The sequence below is a fragment of the Microcebus murinus genome, chromosome 5 (assembly GCF_040939455.1).
Source record: "Microcebus murinus isolate Inina chromosome 5, M.murinus_Inina_mat1.0, whole genome shotgun sequence".
NCBI lineage: Eukaryota > Metazoa > Chordata > Mammalia > Primates > Cheirogaleidae > Microcebus > Microcebus murinus.
The window spans coordinates 60,863,770-60,874,550 of NC_134108.1; positions in this window are offsets into that span (position 1 = coordinate 60,863,770).

The following is a 10,781-nucleotide window of genomic DNA, read 5'->3' on the forward strand; positions in this document are numbered from 1 at the left end:
TCAAGAGAGATTACTATTTACAAAGTAATACAAATGCTAATACTTTATTTATTAAATTTTGATAGAAGCTTTATGTCCATAAATCCTCTGGCTCAAAATCAGGAAAGTGGGATGCATTAATAATAGGTGGAGAGTAAATACACAAAGGCAATAATGTTTATGACCAAATACCAAATATGGACATACTTTATTCATGGAGAGTAAACAGATATTAAAAAATAAAAATGTGCATGGATGTAGTAAAAAGCACAGCACTCACTCTGCAGCCAAACCATGTGCAGAGAAGTTATTTTTTAAAATGTTGTCAATACAAAAGAAAGAAAGGAAAAGAAAAAAATATAAGAAAAAAATCTGAACAAAAACTTATCCATCATTCAACTCATCTGGTTGGTTTAAAATGTAGGTTTCATTATTATTTAGGTATTGTGAGGCCAACAGATCAGGAGACAATTGCCTTTGTAAAGACAGTATGTTACTTGACAGTTCCCAAGAGATGGAGGCAAGCCATCTACACGAGGCCACATGGAGAAGCACCAGGGTCAGTCAGGAGGCCCAGGTTACAGAACTGGGGGAGAACGTGTCTAAGAAACTTTACTGTGGTTTACACAGCAAGAGAAATAGTTTACAATTCGCTAGCTTAAACAATGTTAGTTCCTGGGGTGGAGGAGCTGTCCAGAGTTGGTCCCTAACTCTGGGGTGATTAGAGCAAGGGGTTAGTGCCCCTGAGTGTGAGAGCCTGACAGAGGAAGGGGTGGGATGTGAGGGCTCTGGATTGTCGGTTTGCATGTGAAAGGCACATTTCTAGGCTAGTCATTTGCTAACTCTAGGAAATAGCTGACCCTGGGAGGGCAGTCTTTCCAGGGTCAGCAAAGCCCCAAGATATTAAAGCATCAGAATTGCAGAAAATGAACCAGCATGATTAATACACTGTTGATCCCAGCAGGTGGTGGAAAGCAGTGTTACCCCTGTGTTAGGGACCCATCTGCCAAACTTCCTTATTTCCCTTTCATTACCATGGCAGATGCTGTGATACACTGCTGCTTTCCTAGTTAGGGATAAAGAACTTATTACTCTAGCTACTGTAAGTGCTGTCAGCAGACACCTCTTAGCTGCAGTTTCCTTGCCCAGATCAATTTCCATTTCTAGATGGACATACATCCAGTGATTGGTCTGTGTAGGACAGGGTTTCTCAATCTTGGTACTACTGACATTTTGAACATGATAATTTTTTGTTGAGAGGGGCTGTCCTGTGCACTGTAGAATGATTAGCAGCATTCCTGGCCTCTACCCACTAGATGACAATAGTGCCCGCCCCCAGTTATGACAAACAAAAACCTCTCCAAACATTACCAAATGTCTCCTGGGGGTGGAGGAAGGAAAATCACTTCTGGCTGAGAACCACCGACATACTTGTACTTTTATACATTCATTGAAATGTAAATATATTCAGATCCATATATCAAGGCTGAATTTCTTGCCTAAGCATCAAATCTGTATAATCAACTATCTATTGCCCATGACCTTTTATCAAGAAACAAGTGGATCTACCATTTGAGCTAGCAGTCCCATAACTGGGCATCTACCCAAAAGAACAAAAGTCACTCTATGAAAAAGACACATGCACTCAAATGTTTATAGCAGCACAATTCACAATTGCAAAGATGTGGAAGCAACCCAAGTGCCCAGCAATACATGAGTGGATTAATAAAATGTGATACATGTATACCATGAAGTACTATTCAGATATAAGAAACAACAGTGATATAACACCTCTTGTATTTTCCTGGATAGAGCTGGAACCCATTCTATTAAGTAAAGTATCCCAAGAATGAAAAAATAAGCACCCAATGTACTCATCAGCAAGTTGGTATTAACTGATCAACACCTAAGTGGATATATAGGAATAACATTTATCGGGTGTCGGGCGGGTGGGGGGAGGAGGGGATAGGTATATACATACATAATGAGTGAGATGCACACCAACTGGGGAATGGACACGCTTGAAGCTCTGACTTGGGGGGGGTGGAAAGGGCAATATACATAACCTTAACATTTGTACCCCCATAATATGCTGAAAAAATAAATAAATAAGTAAAAAATAAAAAAATATATAAAAAAGCATGTATAGCATAAAAAATATATATGTTTGTTCTTAAGAACATGGGCACTAGAAGCAGCTGCCTATGGAAGTACCTTGACTCATCAACCAGCTTTTTGACATTGGGATACCACTGAATCTGGTTTTGCCTCAGTTTCTTCATCTATGAAGTGGGCATAATGATAGGTAGCTGGTACCTCATAGGTTTGTTGTGAGAATGAAATGAGTTAAGGCATGTAAAGGGTTTGGAACAATTCTTGGCATGTTTTAAGTTCTCAATAAATGTTAACTATTACTATTAGTCACCAGGGTGCCTTGCCAGTATCAAATGCAATATGTTCAAGTCTGAAATAAATTCCTCAACTGCCAGCCCTGGTCTCTTTTTTGTATCTAGTATTTCAGTAAATGACACCACCAACCACTCATTCCAGCCAGATACTTAATTAATGTTACCGCTGATTTTTCCATCTCCTTCAACAGCTACCTAAAATTAATCACCAAATCATAGTGAATCTCTATTTTTAGAATTGGTTGAATTTGTCCATTTTCTTCATCTCAATTGTCACTATTTTAGTTTAATTTCATATCTCCTATTGCAAGAACTTAGTGAAGAAATTAAGAACATGGACTCTGGAGTCACAGAGAGCTGGATTTAAAGCCCAATTTTACTGGCTAAATGATATTGGCTAAATTACATTTCCTCTCTCCATCCATCATTTTCTTCATCCAAAAAATGATAATGATAGTGTTTACCACAGAGGAATGCAAAGAATATTATAAGAGAAGCACTGTCTGTGTTACCCCAACTCAAAAGAACACAAACGTACATTAATAAGAGACTGAATTAAATAAATTGTGGTGTGTTTTTATATAATAGAATACTGCGTAGTAGTGAAAATAGGCAAATGGCCACTGCACACTAACAGCATGGTTGAATCTTAGATAATATTAAGCAAAAAGTAAACCTGGCAAGACACAAAATCTATATGAAATATTTACATAAAATTTAAAACAGGAAAAACTATTGTTCAGCAATGTGTACCCAGTGATAAAACTAAAGAAACACAAAGTTGGGATTCTTATAAAAGTCAAACACATGCATAGGACCATGGAATATTGAGGGAGCTTATTTTGGGAAGTTATAACCTGAAGGCTTTTGAGATGCTAGCAATGTTCAGTTTCTCAATCTGAGAGATCGGTACATGGGTATTGAGATATAAATACTATTCATTATACTATAGATTAATATTTCATGTACTTTTCTGTATGTACTATATTTCACAAATTGAAAAGGTTAAACAAAAGGAATGTGATAAATTAAAACTAAATGTAAGTACAGAAATATTGAAAGGTGAATAACACATTGACATTTAATCATATGTATACACTTTTATATGTAGGAAGCTTTGTGATTACAGGGTTACTATGAGGCTTGCATATCAGGAATGCTTCAGAAAGAGCTTAGATTCTCATAGGACTGTTTCCTTGGAAACAGTAAATTTAAGATAAATGAGAAATATTTTGACTGCCTCATTTGTTTTGTGGAACACAACATCTGCCTCAGATTACCAGGGCTATGAGTTGGCATGGGCACTGAGCTTACATGACGACTATGTTATAAAAAGTTGGTGGGAAATAGAGGCTGTGGATGTCATATGTCAATGTCACCCATACGTCTTGGCTTTCATTTGTGGCAGCCATACATGTATATGCAGGTGAAGATGCAAAAGAAGCTATCTCTTTTGTGTATTTTTGTGTACTTGGGTAGTTACTGAGATGAGATGATGATGAGATGAAGATACCGTACCTGCTGCATGTCCTGCCTTATTTCCTTCTATAATGATAAGTAAACAGTATTATGATAAAGCCTGCCTGTGTCTCCTGAGTTGGCTTGTCAGATGAAGACTACTGTTATGCTAGAGAATGGTGTCAGAAGCGGTGTTGGTTTTCAGACTCTTGGGTCAAATCTCCTTGATGCAGGAAACATAGATGGGGAGGGTTGGGGAGGAGAATCTGATGAGAATTTGATGCCTGGGTGGCTGAGTCACATAGATTTATCTCCTGGGGAACTGGTAAAATGGATAGTCAAGGAAAGGCAAGGGTGGGGCAGCTAAAGATATAAGTAAAGCTGAATCAGATAGAGCTGTTATTAGGTGACTATAAGACAAAGGCTGAAAAGGGAAAAAACTTACTGAATTCTCCCAAAAGATTTACTGGCTCATTATTACTAGTTGGGAGGAAGAAAATTTGCTGTGTACCTGTCAGCTGTCTTCCTTCGTGAATCCCATGAGATGTGCTCATTTTAACCAGCTTGGATAAATTTAAATCCAATGATGCTGTTGAGGAACAGTAACAGAAGGTGCTGACTCAGTGTGTTAAATGTACTCCACAGGGTGGAACAATGGAAACTGGTGAGGATTGACTTGAAGGTTAGGATATTTTGCCTTAGCCCACAGGGGAAATTCTAAGGCCATGTGCTTTGGTTAAAGTATAATATCCTAGGCTTGGTGAACAAAACTGTAAGATAAGTAGATATTGGTATACAACATACTGTAATATTTGTGGGAATCAATAAGACAATATTAAGAAGCCAAAAAGGAAGCTAAAGGTGGGGGGCAGATGGAGATACTGTGATAAATGGTAGCAACATTCTAGAAAAACTTTAGATAGGAACACAGAAAGAAAAGATATATCCAGTGTTGCTATCCTCTTTGGTTTAATGTAGATCTGGAAAGGATGTGAAGCAAGAACCAAAGAGCTAGCACTTATTGGCCAGTAGCTGAATGTTGGAGACATCTGCCCTTTGCCAGATTTTAACTGGGTTTGCTAATGGAGAGACATTGCAATTGCCCTATTCCTTAGTAAACACTAAACTGCACATCTTCTAGGAGGACAACAGGAAATCTCAGCTCTGATTAAAGATGTTGTGGAAGCAAGTGTGTTCATCCCTACCCATTGTCTGCGTCTTAGTCCTGTCTGGCTTGTGAGAAAATCCTGAGCTAAGTAAAAAAATTTTCCCAAAGTCTCTGTTGTGCCAGAAATGGCAAACACTACCAGAATGTTCAGCAGACAATAGTGATAGCATGTTGTGATAGACTCAGAATCTGGAATACATGTCAAGCACTGTTTGTATTGCACCAGAGATAACTCCCTTACATATATCTTTACGGTTTTCCCCTAAGGCTATACACATTCTCCAGGATTTAGTTATTTCCCTGTAAGACAAGATTTTGGTCTCTGAATTTTCAAAAGCCCTTGGATTCATGAAGTTGATAACATAATGATAATAATTTTACTTTCCCTCTCAGAAAGTAAGCTGGGTATGGATAGAGCAAAGATTTAAAAACTATAGTTGCAATGGGAATAGCCAAGTGTGACTGAATAATCTGGCAAAGATTCAGAAACCAGTTTAGTCAGTTTTTTTTTCTGAGGATAATCTGAGCTGGGGCCACTAGAGGTATTTCACAAAAGGTAAAAAACAATTTGCTATCCCAACAAGTCTTTATTAATAATAGAGAGGCAAAAAGCCTCAAAGGGCTGTTTGGACTGGAGGACACATATACCATATTTGGGAATCCTGTTGACCTCTCTATATAAAGTAACTAGAAAAAGAAATGGATTTGAATGGAGTCCAGAGAAGAGGGTAGGCCAAGCTGTCCCTCTGGGATCTTATAATCCTGACCTAACTTGTGCTTTTAGATAAATCCATTACTAAAACACACTCAAGCCCCTGGCAAAAGTCTTAGAATGCTACTTAAAGGTGATTGCTAGCCTTCTGTCATAGAAGAGCCCATTTGAAAGAGAAGTGCTAGTGTGCTTTTTGACTCTAGTAAGAAACAGCCCTCACACGCAAGGAGCATCAGACTATGTTGAGTTACCTACAATGACTTGAGGCTTGAGTTACCTATGATGTCATGGGTGATATCAAAAAGAAATTCCAAAATGCTCAACATGACTAATCATCATGGAAATGCAAATGAAAACTACAATAAAATATCATCTTACTCCAGTTAGAATGGCTATCATTAGAAAGACAATAACAGATGCTGGAGACTTTGTGGAGAAAAGGAAATTTACATACTGTCAGTGAGAATGTAAATTAATGTGGCCACTATGGAAAACAGCATTGAGGTTTCTCAAAAAAACTAAAAATAAAATTATCATAAGATCCAGCAATCCTACTAGTAGATATTTATCCAAATGAAAAGTAATCAATACATCAAAGATGTAAATGCACTCGCATGTTTATTGTAGCACTATTCATAATAACAAAGACATGGAATCAACCTAAGTGTCCATCAATAGATGAATGGATAAAGAAAGCATGGTGTATGTATGCAATGGGATGCTATTCAGCCATAAAAAAGAATGAAATCTTGCCATTTGTAGCAACATAGATGGAGCTGGAGGTCATTATGTTAAATGAAATAAACTAGGTACAGAAAGACAAATATCACATGTTCTCACTCATATGTTGGGAGCTAAAAACATTGCTCTTATGGAGGTGGAGAGTAGATAGATACTAGAAGCTAGTAAGGGTGGGTAGGTGGAAAGAGAATGAAGAAGGGAGGTAGGCTAACTGGTACAAACATACAGTTAGATAAAAGGCATAAGTTCTATGCTTCAACAGCAGAGTAGAATGACTCAAGTTAACAATAACATATTGTATATTTCAAAGTAGCTAGAAGAAAGGACTTGAACTGTTTCCAACACATAGAAATGGTAAACACTCAAAGTGATGGAAACCTCAAATACCCTGATCCTTATGCATTCTATGCATGTAATAAAATATTACCTGTTCCCCATAAATATGTAAAACATTATATATTAATAAAAAAGAAAGATTTAAATAAAAAGGAGCTGTACAATAAGTTTCCTGATAAGATGTGAATTGTATATTTAAGAACATACTGAAGAGATCAGCTCGGAGAGCATTTCTTCTATCCATGAGCAGGAAGCATCCCTGACTACAGCTGAACTCCTGAAGAGCTACCTACTCTTATTGCCAAAGGATATGCACCCTGCTAAGGCAAAACATCTGCCCAATTTGCTGATAAAGTTCTAGTATTGAATGATAGGACTTCATAGGGAAGGCTACAACTATCTGCCAGTATATTTTTAAAAATCTCAGCTGACGAAGGCGGTGATAAGAACACAGCATGGGCTGAATTGAGAGCAGTATATGCAACAGTGCATGGGGAACCTTGTTGTTGGCCGCAGGGTAATGTCTGAATACACAAAAGCTCCTGGGCCATCCCCATTACTGCTGCATGAGTGGGCAGGCAAATGTTTCCTTGCTGCATAGATACATAAGAATATTCTGATGTGAAAAGGTGTAGTGAAAGGTGTAGTGAAAGTCCCTATGGAAACTCCTAGGGAGAAGTACATCTTCAGATGCTTACCAAGAGAACCTGCTCATGTCTCAGAGGAGCACTGGAAAGGCAAACCAGATGCCCTGGTGTTACCATGGAGTAAAACAGTTGGGTACCTACAATAAGCTGTCACAGGGGTGCTCAGTCCATGCTTTGGCAATTGGAAGCAATGATATATATTCAACCAGAAAAGCTACTAGCATGGTGACAGACTGTTTTAATACCATCAAGAAAAAAGCAATGTCCAAAAAATGGCATGGGGGAGAATTTCATGAAGTCAATGGCCAGCACATCACTGTCAAATGGATTACATGGAACATCATTCATGGCTTCTGAAGCATTTCAATGGGTCTTTTAAGGAATAGACAGATGTTTTGGGTCCTCTTCCTACATTTCATAGGGAATACATTTAACCATGGCCAGTTTACCAATAAAATGAACAACATATAATGGCCATATATTCTATCAGCCACATAGAAGTGGCTTAATGAAAATTGGAATGGGCAGTTAAAACGTTCATTTTGAATGACAGAAAACAAAAGGATGTTAATGGTGAGAAGAGCTGGCTAGGAAAGCTCAGTAGGCATAAGCCTCATCTAAAGATGAGGGGCACAGAGAGAAACAGCCTTAAGAAAGATGCTTGTGTACTGGGAATAAAACATCAGAAAATAATGCTGTGATATAAATCATTGTGTTTGATACCTTACAAAACTTTTCTTTTGGATTATTAGATCAAGTGGTTTAGATGAGGGTTGCATTTGCCCTTGTTCCAGGTAAAGGAAGTAGACTACTTAGCATACTGTATTCCCTTGAACTCAATCGTATATATTCCTAAGAACACTCCAGATTGGATAGTCACTTCACCCAATATGACTTAGCTAGAATTGACTCTAAGTGTTTCCTTACTGCCTAGTGGTAGAGAAGAACTTACCATCTTTTACCTCTGCTAATCTACCATCCATTTCTTTTTATTTTAATTTCAGAATATTACAGGGGTTCAAACTCTTTGATCACATATATTGCCTTTGCACCACCTGAGTCAGAGCTACAAGCATGTTTATCCCTCAGACAGTGTGAACTGTGCCTATTAGGTGTGAATTTAATCATCTCCTCCTCCCCCTCCCACCTGCCCAACACCTGGTGAATGTTACTTCCATATGTGCACATAAATGTTGATCAATTAGTACCAATTTAATGGTGAGCACATGTGGTGCTTGTTTTTCCATTCTTGTGATACTTCACTTAGAAGAATGGGCTCCAGCTCCACCCATCTATTTCTAAGAATGGGAAAAGAAGGACCTGGTGAGACTCCATTGTTATCTCTCTCGAGGGAAAAAAAAAAGCCATTTAGAAAATTGTGCTATGCAAAAACTCTGGGAAAGGCCCTATATACTGAACCAGTAATGGCTCTATGCTATGCTTTATTGCTATTGTGTTTAAAGGAAAAAGCCTGGGTGTTGTAGAAGCCCAAGCCAGAGAGATACACCTATTGGTATGCTAAGGACTGCCTAATTATAGTAGGATGTCATGGGGACACGTGATTCTTATTATTGTTCCCTTAAAGCGTATGTGCCATGAATTTAAAAGGAGCGACCATTTCTTGCAATGCTATTATGGGTATTGAGCAGAAAAAAAGACTAACACTATGTCCTCCCTGTATGATAAATGGGTTGTGGCCTACACTAATATGTGAGACACAGTGTCAATAAAATCTTGTCCCTTCATGGTTGGGTATGATTAGGCCCCAAGCCAGAAAGAATCCTGAATTTACTAAACACTCTAGTGACCATTCCTGTCACTAAAAATGTATGGCATATGGGTAAGGGATGGTTCTGTTGGGAAGGATGGGGAAATTACATTGTAATAAAAACAAATGTTTGATCTGCTAAGTGTTACTTTATTATCTTATCTACTGGTATTGGGTGTAATATTAACAAGAGGTTTGTGTGCTAAGTATTACTTTAATCTCTCATCTACTGCAATTTTGTGTAATAAAGTATTTTATGGCTTCACATATGGAAATTAAAGAAATTAAAATGTATACTGATGACCCCCAGGATGAAAAGATATTTTGGGAGACTGGTTTAAAACCCTCAATTGACATTAACCCCATGGAAACTGATTGCCCTTAGAGAAACTAAACCTACACCTAAATATCTTTAAAATTTTTTAAAAGAAATACTTGACAGTGAATAACAGAGAGACTTGTACAATTGATAAGAAAGTATCAAAAGACTTATGTAGTATGTTGGTTAAGATTAACACATTTTGGGAAGAAGATAACTACACTCTATTAATAGCACAAATTTTGGTGACTTCAGTTGGACTAGCTTGCTTTTTCCTGTGCATAGAATATTAGACATGTGCTATCAGAAAAAACACCACAGAATATTTAAGGCATACATATGTTTTGTTAAAATACTGACTTGAGGTCATGGGGGTGAAACTGTGAGAAAGAATTTAGCATTACCTTGGTCGGATGTGGGCTTCTCAAAAAATGACCTCAGTTTCCCACAGCACTCTTTCTTTGGAAAGAATGAAGGTAAGGAAAATGAGAAATGATGTTTCTGTTCGTTGGGTAAAGTCAGTACTGGGCTAGGAGAGCTACAAGATGGCATGCAGGTTTAGGGCCTATTGCCTTGAAGAGTACAAAGGATCAGTGGAAAGTACAGCCTGTAGCTTCCATGTGTCAAGGTGATCCACACACACCTTAGCTGGCATACATGGAAGCCAAGCATTGTTGTAATGAGAGAGACAAATGAACATATGAACTCGGAAGTTGCTGAGAAAGAAGAAGGTAAGTTGAAAATGCTGTAGTTTCTGTGTTTCTGGCATTGTATTCTGTCATAAAGATAAATAAATGTCGTTACAATGTAAAGCTTATTTGTGTCTTATGAGTCTGCTTGCCACCTGGAACCTGGAATTATAGCTGTGGTTCTTCAGTACTTGCACCTCTAAAAAAACCCCGGAAAATAATTTTATATATTAGGAAATGTCCCATTTAGTTCTTTATAATAATAGAACAAAAGTTTTCTAAATGCTATTTCCAAAATAGATTTTTTTTTTTAAATTGCATGAGCAATTGCCACAAAGTAAGACTCATTAAATGGTAGTAATTAAAAAAATAAAGCCTCTTAATTATATCTGTGTTTGAATGCTTCCAAATATTTTCCCCCTTACAGCTAGAATAAACATACGTAAACTCTATCAAAGCTTTCAGGAGAGCATCCAGACTCTATAGTGCAACTTCCATCCCTGATATGACCAGGCTTACATCTTTTCTTACAGTTCTCAATCATAATTTCTGTATA